We start from the raw sequence: 23,519 nt of genomic DNA on the forward strand, positions 1-23,519 counted from the left end.
GTTGAAATAATGATGGCAACATAAAGTAGACATATGTTCTTTGTTAGTTATTAACTATTTTGAGTGGTATGTTTATTTGTCTCTCAAGCAGAAAATGTGACATTTTGCAAATTGCAAAATTTTCCATTTTTTCACGACATTTTGGTATTTTTCACAAAAAAACACAGACTGTATCGACCCAAATTTACCACTAACTTGAAGTACAATGTGTCACGAGAAAACAATTTCAAAATCACTGGGATAAGTAAAAGCAAAAAAAAGTTATCCCCACTTAAGTGAAACATGTCAGATTTGAAAAAAATGGCTCTGTCAGGAAGGCAAAAACTGGCTGTGTCAGGAAGGGGTTAAACAACTGTGCCACAATACTGTGTGGAAAAACTACACGACAAATATATGTACACATGCAGTGCTGATGAGACATTGCAGGAGCTGGTGCGCACACAAAAAAGACTGATATTGGAGTACAAGTCAATTAATAAAGCACACTCCAGTTAAATCGTTCATTCAATCCCAGTGGTTTGCAAGTCTGCAACCTATAAATCCATCGTGCCTCCATCTTGAGAAGTGCCCCATCTCTGTCACCCAAGTGCCCAATTCTCCACGTCAAGTCCATATAGTTAAGACTGACGCATCCCTTCCCAGATTACAAAATAGAAGACCCATGGCCGACATAACCGGTTTTGATGTCCCACCCCAACCACAAAATTTCTTGTCCAAACTTCCTGGATGCTACAGGTGCCTGAGCTGCACGACTTGTAAAAATCTGGTGGTGTGTAAAGCGTTTCTTCACCCCATTACCAAAATCAGCATCCCCATCGGACATGTACTCACCTGTCTGACGACACATGTCATCTACTTACTATATTGTCCGTGTCATCTACACTACGTCGGCAAGACCATCCGCACTGTTCGTGAAAGGATGGCCTTGCACCGTTCTGCCATATCCAATGCCATTAAGTCAAAAACAGCGGATCAGCCAGTGGCTCATCACTTTTTGGAAGCGGGCCATTCCATTAGTGACCTCAAATTCATCCTCATAGACCATGTTCCCCCCTTCCGCAGAGGGGGTGACAGAGATGGGGCACTTCTCAAGATGGAGGCACGATGGATTTATAGGTTGCAGACTTGCAAACCACTGGGATTGAATGAACGATTTAACTGGAGTGTACTTTATTAATTGACTTGTACTCCAATATCAGTCTTTTTTGTGTGCGCACCAGCTCCTGCAATGTCTCATCAGCACTGCATGTGTACATATATTTGCCGTGTAGTTTTTCCACACAGTATTGTGGCACAGTTGTTTAATGCACTATGTATTTGGTTTAATGCACTCTCCAGGTCATACTGTAGGCTGCGGGATGACGTCCGGCGGCTGGGGACGTTGGCTTCACGTGTCTCCCGGGCAACGGGAGCAGGAAGCTGAAGTCAGTATTCCAGGACTCCTCAGTGTGGGGGCATGACGGCGTGCACCCGGCCGCCGGACGGACCGTGCCAGGTAAGCGCTTTAAGCAATTCATGTTGTGTTATTCTCTTTATGTATCCTTCATGTCTGGTCTTGAAAAAAATGTCCTAGAGACATTGAAACGTCGACTTGTTTGACATGATGGTGTAGACCTTTTACTGCATATAAAAAGTTTTTTCATTGAATGCCCTCGGAGTGACACCAGTTATTTTCACCTATCCATTATACTTTGGATGGCACCCGGGGCATTTTGCAACCATTAAAGGAGTGCCGTCTCGAACACAGCTCTCTCTCTCTCTCTCTCTCTCTCTCTCTATATATATATATATATGTATATAGATATATATATATATATATATATATATAGATATATATACACACAGTGATGTACATATTCACAAATACAGTTTGCTGCATTCTAATAAGACATCACATTGTCCTCAAACTCAGGGCCTGATTATGTTTGTGCACAGCTCAGCATGGATGGATTGCCACTGAAATATATATATATTTGTCAGTGGTCACTTAATGGTAAGATGTCTGCTATCAAAGAGGCTAGCAATCTGTCATCTTCACGCAATAGAATAGGTCTACAAGATCTACCAACAGTCCATGTTTTCCAAATCACCTAGACGGTGCACAGCTGTAGTCATTACTAACTGTCACATGACCCAAATCACCTAGCTGGTGCACAGCTGTAGTCATTACTAACTGTCACATGACCCAAATCACCTAGCTGGTGCACAGCTGTAGTCATTACTAACTGTCACATGACCCAAATCACCTAGCTGGTGCACAGCTGTAGTCATTACTAACTGTCACATGACCCAAATTACCTAGCTGGTGCACAGCTGTAGTAATTACTAACCATCACATGACCCAAATCATCTAGCTGGTGCACAGCTGTAGTCATTACTAACTGTCACATGACCCAAATCACCTAGCTGGTGCACAGCTGTAGTCATTACTAACTGTCACATGATCCAAATCACCTAGCTGGTGCACAGCTGTAGTCATTACTTACTGTCACATGACCCAAATCACCTAGCTGGTGCACAGCTGTAGTCATTACTAACTGTCACATGACCCAAATCACCTAGCTGGTGCACAGCTGTAGTCATTACTAACTGTCACATGACCCAAATCACCTAGCTGGTGCACAGCTGTAGTCATTACTAACTGTCACATGACCCAAATCACCTAGCTGGTGCACAGCTGCAGTCATTACTGTCACATTTTTAAACCTGCTGCATTCATTCCTACTATAGATGGACAGGTTGTCTGAGACACATGAACTGTTGGTAGCTCTTGAGAACAGGTTTGGCCACCCCTGCACTAGGGTACTTTATGTCTTCTTGAGCTGCCCGGGACTTTCCTGGGCGGCAGGATCACATGTCGTATATTGCATGCGATCCTAGCCAAGATTGCTTCTGCATCCAGTGTGACTCACTGGCTCCGGTGCAATGTGCACTGCATGCACACCGCATCAGGGGATGCAGTCAAAATCCCGACAGGGTCAAAATCCCGACATATAGAATGTACAGGTGAAACAGTCTACATGACTTTCGGTCGACATGGGTTTTTTCACTGTTTTCTGAACCTACATGTTCCGACAGGCGGTATTTCGTGCCCTACCATCCACTACGGCGTGGTGGGGGAATAAAATAGTGTACCGAGTGCAGCGAGGCACCGTGCCCGAAGCATCGCGAGTGAATCGAGCGATGCGAGGGGCTGCGGTTCACTTGCAACTGTGTCAATGTCGACTGTGACCTTCTTCTCAGCCACGCCTTCAGGACCTAAGCAGCACCTCATTCCCTGAGGTAACCCACATATATTTTTGCCCATTGCATGACAAATGTAGTATTGCTAATGTTTTTCTAGTCTTGTAGTACCTGTTTGAAGCTGTGTTAAGTGAGGCATAGTTTATTGGGGTATATGGTCTGTCTAGTGTTCATATTACACAGGCTTTGATTAGCTGGTCATGTGACCTCAGCTGTAGGCTCTCCAAATTAGACCTGGTATATCTGTTCACATAGAAGGCAGTTCTCTGCCGGGGCAGTTCTTTAATTGAGAAATATCCGAAGTGAGAAATTTCAAAGTGGGAATTACTTATAAGGAACAGTTATAAAACAGTTGAAATACATTGAACAACTTCAAACAAGGTAAATACAATACTTACACTATTAATACACATTATCCACTCTTCTTAACCGGATCACAAACATATTCAGATCATGCTCACTACATTGCTACTTCTCATTTCATTACACGGCATAATCACCAAACTTCAACCATCCTATAATCTCCCTGATACTCACAATTCTGTGCACATTGGCCCTTATTCTAATCTGTGCGGTACGGCCCGCGTGCGGCCGTACCGCCGATGTTTTCACTCTGCACATGCGCAGAGGTCACTCTGCGCATGTGCAGGCGAAATCGCCGCACACAAAAATTATACGCCGCAAAGGGGGCGTATAGGGGCGTGAGGGGCTTGATAGCCTCATTTACCTATGTATACGCCCAGCGTTTCATGGGCGTTCCCATGCAAACGCGGGGCGTATGCATGGTAATGAGGCTATGACGCCAGTGATGGGGGCGGAAAGCTGACATCGCCGGATGTCAGCTCTCCGCCCAAATACAAGCTTTCACACGGACGATTGTCCGTGTGGTCTAAGCTTGCGTGAGCGGGGGGAGCGTGCGGCCCTGCCTTCGATGGTCGTCGACCATCGAATGCAGGGGGCAGCTCCCACCATGGTGGAGGCGTACGCCCCACCATTTTCATGTGGATCGCCAGCCGTCCGCGTACGGACGGCCGTGGCGATCCGTCTTGTAGGCGGGGTTTGGTTTGTGCGGCCGGAGCAACGTATGCGGCTCCGGCCGCACAGACCAGAATAAGGGCCATTGCCTCTTCCATTATGCACTCCCCTCTTCTAAGCACTCATGAGCTCTTTACTTACTTCTCTACTTGTACTTTCACATCCACTTCCTATCACCAATACAAAAAACCACAATCATCCACCTATATCTATCTCTCCTTTTTAATCTTATTAGCTGGTGACATATCACCAAACCCAGGCCCCAATAACCTGTCCCATTCAGATTTAATTGCTTCTAAGACTAGAAATTCATCAAACCTCATAAATATCACATGCCTCCCACCACACTCCAAACAACTTAAATGTGCCCTATTGAATGCACGCTCTGTTTGCAATAAATTAACATCCATCCATGACCTCTTCATCTCTCACAATTTCAACCTGCTGGCAGTTACAGAAACCTGGCTCACACAATCAGACACGGCCTCGCCTGCAGCACTGTCACATGGTGGTTTCCATTTCACTCACACCTCCAGGCCTGGTAACTGTAAAGGAGGTGGAGTTGGTATATTACTGTCACAAGCCTTCACATACTCCGTTCTACCACCAGTTCCTTCACTCACATTTACATCATTTGAAGTTCACTCTATTAGGTTTTTTTCCCCTTTCTCTCTGCGTGTGGCTGCTATCTATCGCCCACCTGGGCTTCCCAAATCTCAATTTCTGGAAAATTTCTCTGCCTGGCTTCCCCATTTCTTATCCTCTGACATCTCCACTATCATCCTGGGTGACTTCAATATTGCTATTGACAGTCCACAATCTGTGCATGCTTCCAAACTCCTCTCTCTAACCTCCTCTCTCGGCCTCTCCCAGTGGTCAGACGCCGCTACTCATGAGGAAGGTCACTGCCTGGACCTTGTTTTCACCAGGCTATGCTCAGTCTCTGATTTTACTAACACTCCCTTCCCTCTCTCTGATCACAATCTCATTACCCTCTCGCTCTCCTCCATTACCCCAAGCTCACTGACACAGAAATCATGCATGCCTACTCTAACCCGCAGAAATACTAAAGCTATAAATTTTCCCAAACTTACCACCTCCCTGCAACAACAGCTCTCACTAATTTCTACACTTACCTCTCCTGACTCTGCTGTTTCCCACCTCTACCAGACTCTTGAAACAGCCCTTGATGAAGTGGCTCCAGCTACCCACTATACCCCACGTAGGCTTAGATGCCAACCATGGCACTCCAAAGCAACAAGACAACTACGAAATCAGTCACGTAAATTAGAACGCCAATGGCGTAAATCTCGTAATATGACTGATTTCCTCACATATAAGACTAGCTACTACTCCTACTGCAATGCTTTGGACACTGCCAAACAAACATACTACCAATCTCTCATCTCTTCTCATGCCACCAACCCTAAGCGACTTTTTAACACCTTCAAGTCTCTTCTGTACCCTCCCCCTCCTCCCCCACCGGCTACCATCAGTGCACAAGAACTTGCCTCCTACTTTAAGGACAAGATTGATAACATCCGAGATGAAATGGTATGCTCTTCTACTACCTCTAACCCGCTCTCTTCCCTACCTGAACCCTCTGGCACTTTCTCTTCATTTGAGCCCACAAATGAAAAGGAAGTATCTGCACTCTTCTTATCCTCCTACTCTACTACCTCTCCTCTTGATCCTATACCTGCACAAGTTATAAAAAATCTATCTCTTGTGCTTATTCCAACCTTAACTAACATCTGCAATCTCTCTCTTGCTACTGGTACTTTTCCATCTCTGCTCAAACATGCAGTGATTACTCCTATTCTAAAAAAACAGAATTCTGACCCTAACTCTATCTCTAACTATCGTCCTATCTCTCAGCTCCCATGCCTCTCTAAGCTACTGGAGAGACTTGTCTACTCTCGCATCACAAACTTTCTTAACTCTCACACCCTATTAGACCCGCTTCAGTCAGGCTTCCGCTCTCAACACTCCACTGAGACAGCACTGACTAAAGTGGTGAATGATCTGATAACTGCTAAGGCTAAAGGCCATTACTCACTACTTATTCTTCTAGATCTATCTGCTGCATTTGACACTGTGGATCACACTCTTCTTGTAGAAACACTACACTCCCTAGGTCTTAATGATACAGCCCTTTCCTGGTTCACATCTTACCTATCTGATCGCTCTTTCAGCGTTCGCTTCTCTGACTCTACTTCCTCTTCACTACCTCTGTCAGTCGGAGTTCCGCAAGGCTCAGTCTTAGGTCCTCTGCTGTTCTCCATCTATACTTCCTCTCTTGGCAAACTAATAAGCTCTTTCGGATTTCAGTATCACTTATATGCGGATGATACTCAAATCTATCTATCAACCCCAGACTTGTCACCAGTGGTTTTGGGCCGAGTTTCAGAATGTCTCTCTGCCATCTCATCTTGGATGTCTTCCCGCCAACTCAAACTCAATATTTCAAAAACAGAATTACTTATATTCTCGCCAACTAAGAACAGTTACCATCCTGATATCTCCATCACTGTTGACAACTCGACCATCTACCCTACCCCACAAGCTCGTTGCTTAGGGGTCATCCTCGACTCTGACCTGTCCTTTCTTCCCCACATTCAATCTGTCTCCAAATCATGTTACATGCATCTAAAGAACATATCCAAAATACGACCGTATCTCACACAAGAAACTACAAAATCTCTTATACATGCACTCATTATATCCCGCATTGATTATTGCAATAGTCTCCTGACTGGTCTTCCCAAGAACAGACTCTCACCACTACAATCCATTTTAAATGCTGCTGCTAGGCTGATCTTCCTTGCAAGACGCTCATCATCTGCTGATCCGCTCTGCCAGTCCCTCCATTGGTTACCTGTATCTTACCGTATTCAATATAAAACACTTCTACTTGCATATAAAGCTATTAACCATACTGCACCAGCATATATCTCTCTACTTATCACAAAATATCTCCCATCTCGACCACTCCGCTCTGCACAAGATCTGCATCTCTCTTCTGCACGGATCACCAGCTCCCATTCACTATTACAGGACTTTCATCAGGCTGCTCCCATCCTATGGAATGCCCTTCCACGCACAATAAGACTCTCCAATAGCCTCCAAACATTCAAGCGTTCCCTGAAAACTCACCTCTTCAGGCAAGCCTATAATGTTTAAGTTCTACATGCATAACCCTCTGAGGCACTTATGTATTATATAGCTACCCTTCTGGACTTGTAACTTGGTGGGACTGCTATGGTATTACTGGTGCCTGTCCTTGTGTTTCCACCAATATCCCTATAGATTGTAAGCTTGCAGCAGGGCCCTCCTACCTCCAAGTCTGTATGTTGTTACCCAGTTTGTTTTATCACTGTCTACTATTGTAAAGCGCAACGGAATCTGCTGCGCTATATAAGAACCTGTAAATAAATAAATATATGGGCACAGGTTTTCAAACCCCCCTCCGTTTCCTCTGCACTTCAGCTGCTGAGTAAGTCCAAGCATCAGGCGTGACAGTTTGCACTGACCCCATGGATGCAGAAAATGGACAGAGCCTTGGAACGGGTCCGGTTCAACAACTGGCAGCCCGACTTGACCACCAAAAAGTTGCACAGGTCCTGGTCATTCAGTTCCTTCAAGACATGTCTATCCGGCTTGATGGTTTCAAAACCACTCTACTTGGTCCTGGGGCATCTCTCAAGCTGCAAGAACACCTTTGAAAAAGCTGCAGAAGTAGTGAAATGGTTAGGTCTAAATTGTAGTGGACTAAAGGACCTCCTGACAACACAGGGGAGGAGAGGGGGTGGAGAGAGGAGGAGCAAGGTCGGAAGAAGGGTCCCAAACAGACCCTCGCGGGCTCTCTTCGCTCGCCACGCTTCGGCCTGGTTACTAAAGGCAACCAATGGTGGCGTGGATAGTGAAGGAGCAAGCCCACCAGCCTTGCTCCTCCCCCTGGGCGTGGAAGGTCCTTTAGCCCACTACAATTTAGCATCTACCGCAGTGAAATGCATAAAGTGTTTTCTGGTGTGCTATAAAGTTTCTGCCAATCAGGATTACCCACACATACTACCCACCCAAGAATCCTCTACCAACTACAGAAGTATTGTCCGCAGCTGGAACTCCTATACATCCACTTCACTGCGACAAGAATATTTTTGAATGAACGCCACCTCCATAAAGGCCTGGTTAACAGGAAAAAGAAGTGGGAGCAGACTATCAATTTCCATCGATCGGAATAACATTTCATCATTACGAGCATGGACTTCCTCAATACTGGTGGACGCAGTGGGTGACTATCCAATCCATTTATTTTTGTGCACACCACCATAGTTTTTAAATGTTTATCTGGGGTTGGGATCATTTGGTCTACAGCATGATGGTCGACAGTCATTAGGTCAACATGGGAAAAGGTCGACATGGGTCTAGGTAGACATGGAAAAGGTCGACATGGTTCTAGGTCGAAAGGTCATTAGTTCGACAATGTCTAGATCGACAGTGAAAAGGTCGACATGGGGTTTTTCACAGTTTTTTTACCTGAATGTCAACACAGTCGACATGGACACAGTTTAAAGTGCACCACATCCCCTCGCTGCGCGCCATGCTTTGGGCACAGTGCCTCGATATGCTCGGCACACTGTTTTATTCTCCCACCACGCCCTAGTGGATGGTAGGGCATGATATACTGCCTGTTGGCACATGTCGGCTCAAAAAACAGTGAAAAACACCATGTCGACCTTTTGACTGTCGACCTAGACACTGTCGAACTAATGACCTTTCAACCTAGAACCATGTTGACCTTTTCCTATGTCGCCCTATACCCATGTCGACATTTTCCCATGTCGACCTAATGACTGTAGACCAAATGACCGCTTCCCTTTATCTGGAATTAACCATATATATTATATTGTATTAATCAAATGTTTTAGATTTAAATTGCTGTACCTGATATTTTTTAGCGCAGTTACAGTACACCCCTTCCTGTTTTCTTTTCTAGAATTATTAAAAGTGACTACACATATCTTTTAACTGCTGCTTGGCAAAACACACTCACATCAAGCGCCTTATTTCTTTTTTACTATCTTGTCCTGTCTACCCGACTAGATGGTATCAAAACCACACTCTATGTGGTGCCCAATAACTTCCCCACTTACAGTATGATACAAAAGTGGCATACATCATCTTGCTGCTGTCTGGGTCAGCATTGGAGTGGGCCTCTCCCTTGTGGGAAAGAAAGAATCCGCTACTATCCACGTACGAAAAGTTTGTTTTTGCCTTCCAGCGCTTCTTTGAGGAGCCAGGGCACCTTGTATACCCCTTTTCTGACATGCTCCAGTTACAACAAGGATCCCAATCTGTAGGACAGTATTTGATCTCATTTCAAATATTAGCTTCAGGACTGTCTTGGAACAATGAAGCTCTCTATAACGCTTTCAGGAATGGTTTGTCGTAAAAAAATTAACTTGTAACCAGAGACAGACTTACAGTACCTCCCAAACTAAGTGGATTAGTCTCCCTTTGTAATAAAGTCAACCTTTGCTTTAGAGAAAGTGCTGAAGAAAAGAAGGTCTGCACAACCCAAGTCGTCTGTTGTTGTCCATCCTAGTGTGGCATCACCAGATGAACCCATGAAAATGAATTGTTCCCGTCTTTCGCCAGGAGTCAGCGACCATCGAATGATGTGGGTGTTACCCCGCAGGCTGCGAATGGATGTTTATGTAAAACATCCATTTGCAACCAGTGCGAACGTACGCGCATTGCGAATGGTGGTACCACCATTCGCAAGGCGGGATCTGGTTCACTTGCAAGGTTACGAATTCTCATCCGAGCGATTGAACAAGAATAAGGTCCCCTGTACTTATTCATACCTCATCATATTCCCAAAGACAAGTCCCCATACTGTATATCCACAAAGAGAATGCTACAGCAGATGTGTGATTACAAGACTATAAAAGAGCAATCTCTTGAGAACACAATATTACCAGACTGGAAAGATAATACAACCCCGCCAAATACCTCTATTTGTGAGCAGGCTTTATTTCCTGTTCTGGATGGATTGGGTGCGAACACTTTTGAACAAAGAGAAGCAGGTGGAACATTTTTTTTATCTACTGTGTATTGACACTCTCCCAATCACAACCCAAAAATAAATTGACCACAGCCTTAGAAATACCACTTGGTATCTCACCAGAATGGCGGCACATCTTACTCCTTAAATTAAAAGGATATGGAATTGATTGGCATTTCCTTTCCAGGTTCCTCTGTCGATATTCTAGGGTTACAACCAAAAATAAAAGTTTTTTGTAGTTTCACGGCGCCGCCGCGCGCACACTCTGTCTCAGAAACTTGGCAGCTTGCCAGAGGCTCTGTTTACCTGTGCGCGTGCCGCTCTAGCTCTGTCTGACTGTGCGCGTGCCGCTCTAGCTGTAAGCTACGTATTGTCAGCTTACGTTATCAGCGTAGCGCCGGGCAGCAGCAGCAGCAGGCTGCCCAGGCGCTGACAGGTCACTGTGGTACTTGTAGTTCCACAGTGAAATAGGCAGCCCTGCGCACCGCTGACAACGGGGGCATGTAAAAGTAGACACCCCGGGCACACCGCTGACGTGCCGGGGCTTCTAAACTACACACCCCGGCACACCGCTATCAAAGGGGGAGCCCCCCATGCAGACTCTAAATTTAGATGCAAAAGTGTCTGAAACCCGGACTATCTGCAAGCCGCTAAGAAGGGGGAGTCAGGATTCAGACGATAAAGCGTCTGAAACCCGACTACCTGCTAGCCGCTAAGAAGCCGGGGTTTCTGGACTTAGATGCTAAAGCCTGTGAATTTAGTTGGGTCTAGGGGTACACTATTAAAACCTGTCCACAGTGGCACTAGTCGACGCAACAGCTGTCAACCTTGTAAATTCCACTATCCACTCCAACCCAAAGCGTGGCGAGCGGCGGCGGTAAGCGTCCTACGACCTTTTCATACCCCCACTATCCACGTCGGCGTGGAGTTGATTTTATAAAGTGTGGCGAGCGCAGCGAGCCACCGAGCCCGAAGCGTGGCGAGGGGACGCGGACACCTTTACAGCTATCCGCGTCCCCTCGCGGGCTTCACAGGTGTCCGCGTCCCCTCGCTGGGCTCGCTGCGCTCGCCACACTTTATAAAATCAACTCCACGCCGACGTGGATGGTGGGGGTATGAAAAGGTCGTAGGACGCGTACCGCCGCCGCTCGCCATGCTTCGGGTTGGCGTGGATAGTGGAATTTACAAGGTCGACAGCTGTTGCGTCGACTAGTGCCATTGTGGACAGGTTTTAATAGTGTACCCCTAGACCCAACTAAATTGAGATGCTTTAGCGTCTAAATTTAGATGTACCCCTAGACCCAACTAAATTCAGAGGCTTTAGCGTCTAAGTCCAGAAACCCCGGCTTCTTAGCGGCTAGCAAGTAGTCGGGTTTCAGACGCTTTATCGTCTGAATCCTGACTCCCCCTTCTTAGCGGCTCGCAGATAGTCCGGGTTTCAGACGCTTTTGCGTCTAAATTTAGCATCTGCATGGGGGACTCCCCCTTTGATAGCGGTGTGCCGGGGTGTGTAGTTTAGAAGCCCTGGCACGTCAGCGGTGTGCCCGGGGTGTCTACTTTTACATGCCCCCGTTGTCAGCGGTGCGCAGGGCTGCCTATTTCACTGTGGAACTACAAGTACCACAGTGACCTGTCAGCGCCTGGGCAGCGCGCTGCTGCTGCTGCCCGGTGCTACGCTGATAACGTAAGCTGACAATACGTAGCTTACAGCTAGAGCGGCACGCGCACAGTCAGACAGAGCTAGAGCGGCACGCGCACAGGTAAACAAAGCCTCTGGCAAGCTGCCAAGTTTCTGAGACAGAGTGTGCGCGCAGTGGCGCCGTGAAACTACACAAGTACCTAAAAGTTATTCATTTCCCTATAACATTTTTCTCCTTATATGTTAAAACAGCGACTATGTGTGTATATGTATGGTACAACCATTGTTTTTGCTACTTGATATTGTGAATTTCATATACGTCATGTTTCTCTCTTTCTTGGTCTGTTCAGGGCCACATTTGTTGTTATTGGAGTGATTCACACACTGCTTACCATTATGTTACTATAGTGACAATGTTTATTATGTAATGACTTACAAATGATTTAACGTTCCTCAAAAAATAAAGAGGATTTGCTGACTTCTGGTACGAATAGTTCAGCATGTAATAATGCAAAGTGATATATTTGTGATGAGCTATGTGTTAGCAAACGAAACATCTTTTTTCCCCAAATACTGTAGCTGGGACATTAAAATCAAAAGCAGCCACATCTAATAAACCCGCCATTAGCTCTTAACAATTACATTAATAGCAACAAATTTAATTTAAAAAGTTTTGTCCCACCAATAAAATAAAATCATTAAAAATGTAATAAATAAGTAAATCCCACCTCATCCCAACAGCATTCATACATGCACTTTCCACAGCCCCGGTCAAATATAGCAGTAACGGTAGTACGCCTGTGCGGCACGGACAGATCGCAGCAAGTTGACCTCCATTTGTTAGGGGGATGATGATGCCCACCTAATTCCAGAGGCTCTAGGCGGCTCTGCAATTCTGAATCTTTTTGCGAGTTCAACCCTTGCCATCCAACCAACCCTTGCCATAATTTTCATTCAACTTTTGTTCCTATGCATACATTGGGATTTATTCTGAGACGATGGGATGGATCTCTATTCACAGATGCAAATAGCGAGTTTTAGTATAGAGTACATATGGAGTAGAAAATGTAAGCATTTCTGTGTATCTTTGCATGAAATGGGAATCACTGTGGACCAGATGCACTAAGCTTCAAAAGTGATAAAATGGAGAGTTGTAAACAGCCAGCCAATCAGCTCCTACCTGCCATGTCACACGCTGTGTTTGAAAAATGTCAGGCAGGAGCTGATTGGCTGGCTGTTTATCACTCTCCATTTTATCACTTTTGAAGCTTAGTGCATCTGGCCCTATATCTGGCTGACGACCATGTTCCTTCTTGTAGAAGTAACATGGGCATATAACTATACTTCTATCTACTATGAAGAAGGGAAGCTGTTTGTGTTCCCAGACTGGATATTTCCAATTTTTTCTTTTTAGCAGAATTATGTGGGCGAAGGTTTACTTTTTGAAGAGTGCTACTTACCGTACCGTCTGCTAAGAACTCATTCAGCAACTTTTCATCTGTCTCTTTCGGGGATCCTATGTTAATTCTGCCAACACACCCAGGATTGCTCTATGGGAGCGCCTACATATGTCAACTCAACTGCAAGGAGCTCGACAAGGCGAGAAAACATTTCCAAAATACACATCGGAACTTCTGTTAGTTTTATCATCTCTAACTTTTTTTTGTCTTCTATGTGAAACTCTGTTCTGCACTTTTTTTTTGTCATTGTTTGTCTAGAACTGCTTTTGTCCAGCCATCCTCGTCCTCTTTAACTGACAGAAATTCAATAAGTTCATTTCAACACCAGAGACAAATTTTAGGAGCAGGAAAGATGAACAAATGCCAACAAATGTCAATATTTAGTAATAAGGAAACCCTTTGTGATTTTTCTTGAAAATATTTTTGGGTGGAAAGCACAACCATTTATCAGTTCATCTGAGAACTCTGTATATACTCAAAATATCGATACCCTGTCAGAATGCTAAAAAATGAACATGGTTCAGTGAGTAATATCGTCTTTCTGTAAAACACGAGATAAGCAGAAAACCTACAAAACAACCATAGTTGGGGCCTTCAGTAGAATATGTTCTTTCGCTACATGGTTTGCTTATTTCCATTTTTTCCAGCTGAAAATGTTTAGTACATTTGATAAAAAAAAAGAAAAAACACTGAAAGTGGCTCATTTGTATTCCATTACACTACAGACCATTCGACAGACTATGCAGCTGTACATGCAGATCCGCTATCTATTCACTTTGGAATATTTCAGTTGATAACAGATGGAGTGGGGTGTCTTGCTGACAAACGCTTCCCGCGGTTGGTTACCAAGATAATATGTTATAGAAGCAGGTCATGTGCTGGCATAAACAAAACATTTTGAAATTAAAAGCTGCTTTTTGTTAGATTGACTGGGAATGACAGGATAGCAGCAGGACTGAAATTGACATTCACTGAAAATGATAATCAAAGATTTGCTTGTGATGAGCATTACAATAGTGCTTATCGTAATTTGCGAGAAATATTCGAAACAATATCTTTTGTGGTGATTCCAGATATTATAGGGTGAAGAAAAGTAATATCTAGTTATACGACTGTTGCTGTCCCAACAAGTTTATACGGCATATTAACATTTTCACTGAAATTATTCAGTTAAATCACGTTATCAAATATTCTTTCATATTCAGATTATTTAAAAAAGGATTAATATGTCATTAATGAATTCCTGAGGACTTGAAAAAAAAGCAATATAGTACCACTGCACAAAAGTGGAAGCAAGCAACTCCCGAGTGACCCTTACCTTATCAGTAGTAGGGGATTTGATGGAAACACTCTTAAAATTAAGAGTTGTAGTTTATCTCAAATCCAGCATTTTGCAGGATCCTAAACATCATAGTTACATAGCTACATAGTAGGTAACGTTGAAAAAAGACTTGCGTCCATCAAGTTCATCCTAGGTTTTAACAGCTTATCCCTTGCTGTATACTATGTTGCTAAAGACAGATTATGATTACTAATTGTACCCATGGATGTTATTAACCAATATATGTTTGTCAGTACCTGGGAATTCTGTGGACCCGGGAGACGACCAGGAACCCGGGGTAGCTTGCAGGATAGCGGGACGAATATAAGTCCTTCTCATACGGGACCTGGGAGGAGCCCGGAGCTGGGGAACACTGACATGTAGAAGTTAGCCACGGGGTAGATGATGAAGGACCAGAAGATAAACAGGAATCAGGGCCAGTCGTAGCAAGACCAAGATACACAGGTGACTGCAGTGGGTAGCACCCAGGTAGGGGGTGCGCAGGAGACTGTGGCAGGCTGCAGCCAGACGGAAGGTATACTGGAGACTGGTATAGATTGTATCCGAACGGAAGGTGCACAGGAGGTTGTTTGCAGAATGCACCCGGACTGAAGATACACAGGTGATAGCAGAGGTTGTACCCAAACGGAAGGTGCACAGGAGGTTGCTTGCAGGTTGCACCCAGGCAGGAGGTACACAGGTGATAGCAGAGGTTGTACCCAAACGGAAGGTGCACAGGAGGTTGCTTGTAGATTGCACCCAGGCAGGAGGTACACAGGTGATAGCAGGAGTTGTACCCAAATGGAAGGTGCACAGGAGGTTGCTTGCAGATTGCACCCAGGCAGAAGGTACACAGGTGATGGCAGGGGTTGTACCTAAACGGAAGGTGCACAGGAGGTTGCTTGCAGACTGCACCCAGGCAGAAGGTACACAGGTGATAGCAGGGGTTGTACCCAAACGGAAGGTGCACAGGAGGTTGCTTGCAGATTGCACCCAGGCAGAAGGTACACAGGTGATAGCAGGGGTTGTACCCAAATGGAAGGTGCACAGGAGGTTGCTTGCAGATTGCACCCAGGTAGAAGGTACACAGAAGATTAGGCTTGATTGCACCTTGAAGCAGAATGCTGGAGGTGCACAGGTGATCAAAGGATGATTGCACTTGGAGCCAGATGCTGGAAGTGCACAGATGATCCAGGCTGATTGCACTTGGAGCAAGACGCTGAAAAGTGCACAGGTAGTCAGGAGAGCTCAGGACGCTGGTGTTCCCTAAGGATTGACAAGCGAAGAACTGGTGCCAGCTTGGTTTAAACATGAGTCTTTTATCCCCCTTGGGATTCACTGATAGGCTGCTGACTTCAGCCTGGATTGTATTGGCTCGCTTCACCAAGATGGCGCCTGCTGTGCAGATGCTGTGGCAGAGGTAGTATGCCTTGCATCAGTGAAGTCCCCACAGGCGGCCGGAAGCACTGCAGCTGCTGCTCCACCGGTGCCCGCATCCAGAGTGAGGGGACAGTGCCGGGAACCGGGACAGGGCACTCCGCGCCAGCACCAGACCACCAGTCTGAGCAGGCAGCGTCACCCACACATAATGGTGACTGCCCGCGTCCTCCTGGCGCCCTGCTCAGACGCCCGAGACCACGCACCTGGACCAGATCCCGCCACACTACCCGGACTGGTAAGCGACACACGTGGACCGTGACAGTACCCCCCCCCCCCCCTTGGGAGTGGACTCCGGACACTTACCAGGCTCACCAGGATTGTTTTGATGGAACTTTTTTATCAAGGCGGGAGCATCAATGTCTGTGGCATCTATCCAAGTTCTCTCTTCAGGCCCATAATCCTTCCAGTCCAGCAAATACTGAATCTGGCCGTATCGTTTTCTGGAGTCTCAAATTTTTTTTACAGCAAAGGATACTCCATGGTCGGCTTGAAGCTGCTGAAGTCGAGGAACTTTGTTTTGGAAGCGATTGAGAACCAAAGGCCTTAATAATGATATGTGAAATGAGTTCGGGATTTGTAGAGACTGAGGCAACTGAAGCTTATAAGCCACTGGTGAGATGACAGAGATTACTGGATAAGGACCTATAAACTTGGGCGCAATTTTCATCGATGGTACTCGCAGTCTGATGTTTTTTGTTGAAAGCCAGACCCTGTCTCCAACTTGAAGTTTGGGAACTGCTTTCCGGTGACGATCTGCAAATTTTTTATAGCGCTGAGAGGCCTTGCACAGAGAGGCATGAACATTTTTCCAAATATTAGAAAAATATTGACGAGACGACTTAACTGCAGGAACGTTGCATTCTGGGAGTCTCTGGAATTCAGGAACACGAAGATACTTGCCATAAACAACAAGGAATGGAGACTTATCTGTAGCAGAGTGATATGAATTATTATGTGCGAATTCAGCCCATGGCAGGAGTTCAACCCAGTTATCTTGGGAAGAAGACAGATAAAGACGTAGAAATGCCTCTAAATCCTGGTTCACTTTCTCAGTTTGCCCGTTAGTCTGGGGATGATATGCTCTGGAGAACTTGAGTTTAATTCGAAATGCAAAGAGATCTCCAAAATCTTGCCACGAACTGTACTCCTCTATCAGAGATTATTTCCTCAGGCAGACCATGAAGACGAAATATCTCTTTAATAAAGAGTTGAGCCAACTTAGGAGCTGAAGGTAACCCCTTGAGGGGAACAAAGTGTGCCATTTTGGAGAAACGGTCTACCACGACCCAGATGGTGTTGAATCCTTGTGACACAGGCAAATCAGTAACGAAATCCATTGAGAGATGAGTCCAGGGTTGTTCTGGAATGGACAAGGGCTGAAGGAGGCCGGATGGCTTTTGATGGGAGGTTTTATGGCGAGCACACTCAGAACAGGAAGAAATGAAAGACGTGACATCGGCTTTCATAGAGGGCCACCAATAGGACCTTCTAATGAACTCAAGGGTTTTCTTGATTCCGGAATGACCTACAAAACGAGAGGCATGGGCCCAAAGTAGTAAGGCAGGATGCAACTTTGTAGTCACAAATGTTTTCTCTGAAGGGACAGAAACTACTTTGATCTTGGCATATCTGGTGGCTGGAAGCACTGGACCGGGAGACTGATCCTCAATTGAAGAAGAAAAAGATTGGGATAAGGCATCAGCCTTGCCATTTTGAGATCCAGGCCGAAAGGTCAAAGAGAAGTTGAATCTTGTAAAGAACAAAGCCCAGCGGGCTAATCTGGGGTTCAGGCATTGCGCTTTCCGCAAGTAAAGAAGGTTCTTGTGGTCTGTGATGATGGATACTGGGAATTTGGCTCCTTCCAACAGATAGCGCCACTCTTCTAGGGCAAGTTTGATGGCCAAAAGTTCCTGTTCTCCAATAGGATAATTTCTTTCAGCTGGTAAGAATTTTTTGGAGTAGAACCCACAGGGATGAACTTTACCATCAGAGGTTTTCTGTGACAGTACCGCTCCAACTCCAACAGATGAGGAGTCTACCTCCAAAATGAATGGTCGAGAAGGATCAGGCTGAATAAGGATAGGAGCTTCAGTAAAGACTTGTTTAAGCCGGTGGAAAGCAGCAATGGCTTCAGGCGACCACTGGGATGCATTGACCCCTTTATGGGTGAGGGCAGTAATCGGACTGATAATGGAAGAAAAGTCTTTGATAAATCTTCGGTAGTAATTAGAGAATCCAATTAAACGTTGAATGGATCTGAGAGTAGTAGGACGGGACCAATCAAGGACTGCTTTCACTTTAGACGGATCCATACGGAGATCAGAACCAGAGATAATATATCCCAGGAATGCGACTGAGGGTTTTTCAAATTCACATTTGGACAATTTGCAGTACAGTTGATTTTTTCGTAAACGCTGAAGTACCTCCTTGACATGTAGGCGGTGTTCTTGAAGATTCTGAGAAAAAATTAAGATGTCATCCAGATACACTACAACTGAGTAATACAGAAGATCACGGAATATCTCATTCATGAATTCTTGAAAAACAGCAGGAGCATTACTTAACCCAAATGGCATTACTAAATATTCATAATGACAGTCCCTTGTGTTGAATGCAGTTTTCCATTCGTCACCAGCACGGATACAAATTAAATTATAGGCCTCTCTGAGGTCAAGCTTAGAAAAGACTGTAGCCCCTTTGATCCGGTCGAATAATTCTGTGACTAGGGGAAGAGGGTACCGATTTTTCACGGTGATGTCATTCAAGGCTCTATAATCGATGCAAGGTCGAAGTCCACCGTCTTTCTTTTTTACAAAAAAAAACCCCGCCCCAGCTGGAGAGGAAGATGGTCGGATAAACCCCTTCTCAAGATTTTCTTTGATATATGATGCCATTGCTTCAGTCTCTGGAAGAGAAAGAGGGTATGTCCTACCTCTGGGAGGAGTCTTTCCCGGAATCAAGTCGATCGGACAGTCCCATCGGCAATGAGGAGGTAGTTTATCTGCCGATTTTGCACAGAAGACGTCCGCGAATGCTTGATAGGCAGAGGGTAAGGGTGGAGCTCCAGCAGTAGCAGTGGTCTGGATTGGCACAATTTTTCGAAGACAGGATTGGTGACAGTCAGGACCCCAGGATAGGATTTGCATGGTTCCCCAATCCAGATGAGGGGAGTGTCTCTAAAGCCAAGGAAATCCTAAGACAATTGGGTGACTGGCTTTTGGAATGACTAAGAATTGAAGAAAGTCACGGTGCAGTAAGCCGACTTGAACTGAGAGTGGGACAGTACGGTGGGTAACTGACGGAAGGAAGGGTAACGGAAGGAAGCTGCCATCCACAGTGGTGGGTAACGGAAGGAAGCTGCCATCCACAGCAGAAAGACGATAGGCTTGCTCCAACAAAACAGTTCCAATACGATGCTGCTTGACAAATTGTAAAGACATAACATTTTCTGCTGCTCCAGAGTCCAAAAGAACTTGTACTTTGGTTGGTCCCCGAGGTAACAAGAGTTGCAAAGACAAAAGAGAATCGGACTTGAGTGGAGAAATATCTGCTTGTCCTAGCCTGGCTTCTCCAGGACCAGCTAGGACCGATGGTTTAACGGTCGGCGTGGACAGGAGACGACAAGATGCCACGACTCCCCATAGTAGAGACAAAGATTTTGGCGTTGCCTTCGTTGTCGTTCTTCAGGAGACAAATGGGCCCTATTTACTTGCATGGGCTCTTCAGGAGCGGGGGATGGAACTGAGGATGCTAATCTGGGAGTGATCACAGATCGAGTCCATTCTTGCCGGGACCTCTCAACTTGTCTCACATGAAAACGGAGGTCTCATTTATTACAGAGAGAAATGATGGCAGTGAGGGTACTGGGAAGGTCTTGTGTTGCCAATTCGTCTTTGAGACGATCAGAAAGTCCACCAAGGCTTCCTCATTCCAGGATAATTCGGAGGATAAAGTCTGAAAGTGTATAACATACTGAGCAACAGACCTGGTGCCTTAGCGTATTCGCAGAATCTCATTGGCAGCTGAAGTCACCCTGCCGGGTTCATCGAAAATTTTCTGAACGTCAGCAGTGAAGTTCGAATAGTTGGTGAGCACAGGATCTGAACGTTCCCAGAGGGGAGACACCCAATCCAGGGCTGACCCAGACAGTAGCGAGACTATGTAGGCAACACAGGTTAAATCTGTAGGAAAGTTTGTGGGCTAGAGGGAGAAATGTACTTCGCACTGGTTGATGAATCCCCTGCAGGCCCGAGGAGTACCGTCAAATTTAGCCGGGGTTGGCAAATGCAGGACAGAGGTACCAGAGGGTTGAGCAGGGTTACCAGCTTGAGCCATCACAGGAGGAGTCGGCGAGGCTTGAGGCAATGATGCTTGAAGAGAGTCCTGACGCTGGGAAATTCCCTGCAGGGCCTGAGCCACTTGCCACTGACCCTCCTCTAGGGCTTGCAAGCGTTTAATTAGTTCCTGACCTGAGGCCGAGTCCATCTGGCCAGTTCTTTCTGTCAGTACCTGGGAATTCTGTGGACCCAGGAGATGACCAGGAACCGGGGGTAGCTTGCAGGATAGCGGGACGAATATAAGTCCTTCTCATACGGGACCTGGGAGGAGCCCGGAGCTGGGGAACACTGACGTGTAGAAGTTAGCCACGGGGTAGATGATGAAGGACCAGAAGATAAACAGGAATCAGGGCCAGTCGTAGCAAGACCAGGATACACAGGTGACTGCAGTGGGTAGCACCCAGGTAGGGAGGCTGTGCAGGCTGCAGCCAGACAGAAGGTACACTGGAGACTGGTGTAGATTGAATCCGAATGGAAGGTGCACAGGAGGTTGTTTGCAGAATGCACCCGGACTGAAGATACACAGGTGATAGCAGAGGTTGTACCCAAACGGAAGGTGCACAGGAGGTTGCTTGTAGATTGCACCCAGGCAGGAGGTACACAGGTGATAGCAGGAGTTGTACCGAAACGGAAGGTGCACAGGAGGTTGCTTGCAGATTGCACCCAGGCAGAAGGTACACAGGTGATGGCAGGGGTTGTACCCAAACGGAAGGTGCACAGGAGGTTGCTTGCAGACTGCACCCAGGCAGAAGGTACACAGGTGATGGCAGGGGTTGTACCCAAACGGAAGGTGCACAGGAGGTTGCTTGTAGATTGCACCCAATCAGGAGGTACACAGGTGATAGCAGGAGTTGTACCCAAACGGAAGGTGCATAGGAGGTTGCTTGCAGATTGCACCCAGGCAGAAGGTACACAGGTGATGGCAGGGGTTGTACCCAAACAGAAGGTGCACAGGAGGTTGCTTGCAGACTGCACCCAGGCAGAAGGTACACAGGTGATGGCAGAGGTTGTACCCAAACGAAAGGTGCACAGGAGGTTGCTTGCAGATTGCACCCAGGCAGAAGGTACACAGGTGATAGCAGGGGTTGTACCCAAACGGAAGGTGCACAGGAGGTTGCTTGCAGATTGCACCCAGGCAGAAGGTACACAGGTGATTAGGCTTGATTGCACCTTGAAGCAGAATGCTGGAGGTGAACAGATGATCAAAGGCTGATTGCACTTGGAGCCAGACGCTGGAAGTGCACAGATGATCCAGACTGTTTGCACTTGGAGCAAGACGCTGAAAAGTGCACAGCTCAGGACGCTGGTGTTCCCCAAGGATTGACAAGCGAAGAACTGGTGCCAGCTTGGTTTAAACATGAGTATTTTATCCCCCTTGGGATTCACTGACTTCCCAAGGCTGCTGACTTCAGCCTGGATTGTATTGGCTGGCTTCACCAAGATGACGCCTGCTGCGCAGACGTTGCGGCAGAGGTAGTATGGCCGGAAGCACTGCAGCTGCTGCTCTGCCGGTGCCCACATCCAGAGTGAGGGGACAGAGCCGGGAACCGGGACAGGGCACTCTGCGCCAGCACCAGACCACCAGTCAGAGTGGGCAGCATCACCCACACATAATGGTGACTGCCCACGTCCTCCTGGCGCCCTGCTCAGACGCCCGAGACCACGCACCTGGACCAGATCCCGCCGCACTCCCCGGACTGGTAAGCGACACATGCGGACCGTGACAATGTTTATCCAACCATAATTTGAAGGTATTTATTGTCTCCGCTGACACCACAAAACAAAATCTTTTTTCTTTTTTTTTTTTTTTTTCTTCTAATCTAAACTCGTGCCCTTGTGTCCTAGATTCCTTTCTAGCAGTAAAAAGGGTGTTTGACAGTTCCTTATATTGGCCCCTGATCTATTTGTACATGTTGAGTATGTCCCCCCCTTAAACGTCTCTTCTCTAGTGGAAATAGTCCCAACTCATTCTCTCCTCATAGCTTCAATTCCCTATTCCCCTAATTAGTTTTGTTGCTCTTTTTTGGATTTTTTCTAATTCTATGATGTCCTTTTTATAGTGTGGGGCCCAGAACTGTACTCCATTTTCAAGGTGAGGTCTGACCAATGCCTTGTACAGTGGCATAATTACTTTTGAGTCTCTAGTTTCCATGAACCTTTTAATACATGCTAGAATTTTGTTGGCCTTTTTGTTGCTATGTGACATTGAGCACTACACCCCAGTTTGTCATCTATTTGGACTCCCAGATCTTTTTCCAGTACCGAATTACCCAACGTCTGGCTGCTTAGGTTATAACTAGCACACCGGTTATGTCTCCCAAGGTGCATAACCTTGCATTTATCTACATTGAACCTCATCTTCCACATTTTTGCCCACTCATCTAGGGTGTCAAGATCATTTTGAAGCGCAGCTACATCCTCAGGTGATTTAATAATTCTGCTCAGTTTTGTGTCATCAACAAAGATGGATACATTGCTGATTAACCCCATCCCAATATTGTTAATAAAAATGTTAAACAAAATGGGCCCAAGGATCGACCCCTGTGGCACCCCACTTAATACCGGTATCATATTTGATTCTGCACTGTTCACAACCACTCTTTGTTCTCTATTACACAGCTATTTCCCTACCCATCTACAGTTATTTGCCCCTAATCCTAGGTCCTCCCATTTTATTTATCAACCTCCTATGTGGTACTGTATCAAAAGCTTTAGCAAAATCTAGGAAGATCACATCTACAGCGTTTCCATTATCAAGGTTTTTGCTAACGTCCTCGTAGAAGCCTAGTAAATTTGTCTGGCATGAACGATTTTTCACAAACCCATGCTGGTTAGTACTGAGCAAACTATGAAGGTCTAAATATTCCTGGATACCATCCCTTGAAAATCCTTCAAATATTTTACCCACTATTGATGTTAAGCTCACCAGTCTGTAGTTTGCTGGGTCGTCCCTTTTTCCTTTTTTGAATATTGG

General features: G+C 45.9%; 1 protein-coding gene across 1 annotated transcript in view; it reads left to right on the top strand.

The window, feature by feature from the left end:
- Positions 1-14,120, top strand: part of LOC146059579 (uncharacterized) — a 30,935-nt gene extending 16,815 nt beyond the window's left edge. Inside the window, exon 6 of the transcript XR_014470282.1 lies at positions 13,405-14,120. The gene's annotated coding sequence lies outside the window, so the exon portion shown is untranslated. The remainder of the gene's footprint in view (positions 1-13,404) is intronic.
- Positions 14,121-23,519: the final 9,399 nt, after the last annotated feature.

The sequence above is a fragment of the Crinia signifera genome, chromosome 2 (genome assembly GCF_055691185.1).
Source record: "Crinia signifera chromosome 2, ASM5569118v1, whole genome shotgun sequence".
NCBI classification, from domain to species: Eukaryota; Metazoa; Chordata; class Amphibia; order Anura; family Myobatrachidae; genus Crinia; species Crinia signifera.